The sequence below is a fragment of the Bos indicus x Bos taurus genome, chromosome 7, assembly GCF_003369695.1.
Source record: "Bos indicus x Bos taurus breed Angus x Brahman F1 hybrid chromosome 7, Bos_hybrid_MaternalHap_v2.0, whole genome shotgun sequence".
In the NCBI taxonomy this organism is placed as follows: Eukaryota; Metazoa; Chordata; class Mammalia; order Artiodactyla; family Bovidae; genus Bos; species Bos indicus x Bos taurus.
The window spans coordinates 57,843,924-57,846,835 of NC_040082.1; positions in this window are offsets into that span (position 1 = coordinate 57,843,924).

A 2,912-nucleotide genomic window follows, 5' to 3' on the forward strand; every position below is an offset into this window, starting at 1 on the left:
CCTGCCTCCCAGAACAGCTTCCCAGGGAACAGCTTCTCATCTCCTAGGCAACAGAGTCTGGGCTCCATCCCCCACACAAGAGTGGTCCAGCTATATTACCAGGAAATGGCCTCCCAGCTACATTTGAGCTTCAGAACTATGGCTGCAGGCATAACAGCATCCCAGCTAGAGTCCTGCACACAATAATAGACCAGCCACAAGCCTGGGCAACAGCATCTTAGCTATAGCCAATCCCCAGTATGCTGTCATCACAGCTATAGTTTCAGGACCAATAGCATCCCAGCTACAGTCCTATACACAACAGTAGCTCTGCTCCTATCCCAGGTAACAGCCTTCCTCTCAGGTACAGGCTCCTAGCAACAGCCTCTCATCTCCTAGGACCTAAGCAACGGATCCAGCTACAGTTCTACCTACGTCATATGAACAGAGAACAGCTTCTCAGCTATAGCCAGTCTCAGGTATGCCAGCCTCACATCTTCAGTTTCAAGGCTTACAGCATTTCAGTTACAGCCCTCCTTTCCACATGAACACACACGACAGCCTTTGTCATAATCTGATTGTTCTGGAGATAGCCTAGGCACACCAGCATCATAGCATCACAACAGTGTCCCAGCTGCTATCAGTGGCAACAATTTTTTTGTGTTACAATGCCAGGATCTACACCATCCTAACTTTCTTAGTCACAGTCCATCCCAGGCACATACATATCACAGCAAGAGCCGTAGGCCCCAAGCATCCCAACTACTCCCACACCAAGCATAACTCAGGGTCCAATCCCCAGCCATAGTCTCAGCTGGAATCTCAGGCACCATCAGTTTAGAACTTGACCCCATATCCTACTTGTCAGTCAGGTCCTCCTCCCAGTTTGGTATGGGGCCAGGAACCTGGCTTCTCTCCTCAAATGTAACCTCCTGGTCTCTGCCCTCTGCCTGCCCTCCTTCTTTGGGAAAACAGCCTCATCTTCATTTCTACACTGTCCCAGGCTCAGGTCCCCCAGCCTGGCAGAGGGTTAGGAAGGGAGAGAGAGCAGGGAGAAGAGTAGACACACCCTGGCTTTGCGCCGGCCCAGTTCTGCTCCCACCACTTGGTGCAGGATTTGGGCTTGATGGTGGTAGAGTAGGGAGGACGGAGGAGAACATCTGGGAGATTAGCATTTCCTGCCCAGCTCTGCGGCTGCCTATCTTGCTCAGCCCTGAGCAAGGGAGGAGAACAGAGGAGCCTTTGAATGGCTCCCAGCAAGCAGACTGGGGAGGGTTTGCTGCAGCGGGCAGCAGGCACATGCTGGGGGCAGGGAGGCTGGGGCAGCTCCTCTGTGGAAGATTTCTTGTCTCTGGGCCACTGATTCCTCCCTTGGAGCTGTGCTCAATGATGGGGAGAGTGTGAATTTTGCAAGGGACAGAGAGAAACCACCTAAAGGACAGATTTGCCTGCCACTAGCTCACCTCATCTCTCACCCAGAGCCCCCCACCTGGGATTCTAGGGCTGAGGGCTAGGGGTGCAGACTAGAGCAGGGCCCAGGCCAGAAAGGGAGTCCAACGGAGAGGGGGCTGCTCTCGGAGAGATCTTGGCCAGCCCTTAGCTGGCCGGAGAAGCCCACCCTTACCCTGAGGAGGGCTCCACCGAGAATCCAGGTGTCAGAAGGGGAGATAGCAGAGGAAAGAGACAAGGGGTAGAAGAGCGATAGGGATGGGAAAATGCGGTTGGATAGGGACGAGGAGTCAGAGGCCAAGGCAAATAGAGACGCAGATATCGGTCATCCCGTATTAGACCTTTCCACACCCAGTGACAGTCCTTGCCAGGAACACAGTCTTTCTCACTCTTCTGAACTTCAACCCTCTGCATTGGCTTATCCATGGCGAAAGGCTGGAGGTCGTATTGGACTGGGGTACTTAAGAGCCTCGGGTACCAAACCCTGAGCGAAGGAAAAGGAATTCCCAGGCAGCTCAGCCACCTCTAGATGGCGCCAGAGAGCCAAAACTGAGTGGGAGAAACTGAGTTATCGAGTGTGTGAGACACTGCGTGTTGCCACCGTGTGAGTCGGTGAGTGTGAGTGTAACAGAGAGTGTGGCACTGCGAGGGCGTGTGATACAGGCCGTGACACCGCGCGGCTTCGCGGGGTAGGGACCCGTGTGACTCAGTGTGAATATGTTTGTCACTGGTAAATGTGTTGGGGCCACAGCTCCATGCCGCCCAGAGGACAGGTGATTGGGGGACCCTCTAACAGCCCGAGCTGAGGCGCGTCACCTCATCTTCACACTTGCATATTTCCCCAGTCCTCATTCTAGGGGAGCCTCTGGGTCCCATTACCCTCCCCCTTCCACGGTCCCCTCCGTAGCCCCACCCCCAAGACTTGCTGCGGCCACCGACGCTGACCGCTCTGCGGCTTCGGCCAGAGGGGGAGGGGTGGACTTCCCCAGAGCGCAGTGGGAAGGGAGGGCCACTCGGGGTGCTCTGGGGGTCTGGGCAGGAAGAACGTGGATCTGGAGAAGCAGATGCCCAGAGAAGGCATCGGGAGACATTTCCCGTGCCTCGACTTCCCAGGGGGGCAGAGTAAAGGACAGGTGTTTGAATAAGGTTGGGAAAGGAATTTGGGAGGGGTTCCAGATGGGGGCACGGGTGGGATAAGTGTAAACTGAAGAGCCTGGGAGGGGGACAATCTGCGTATACGGGCCTCGGGTAGCGAGGAGACAGCAAAAGGGGTCCCGGCTTTGCGGAGCGGTGCTGGGGTCCCCTCCCAGCAGAACCAGAGCGGTCCCGAGCTCCACCTCCCGGCCACGGAGCGGGGGGAGGGGGACAGGGAGGCGGGCGGGAGGCGGGCGGGCGGGCCAGGAGGGAGGGGGAGGGAGGGGGCGGGCCCGGCTGTGCGCTCCGCTCGCTGCTGGCTCCGCCGCCGCCGCCGCCGCCACCGCCGC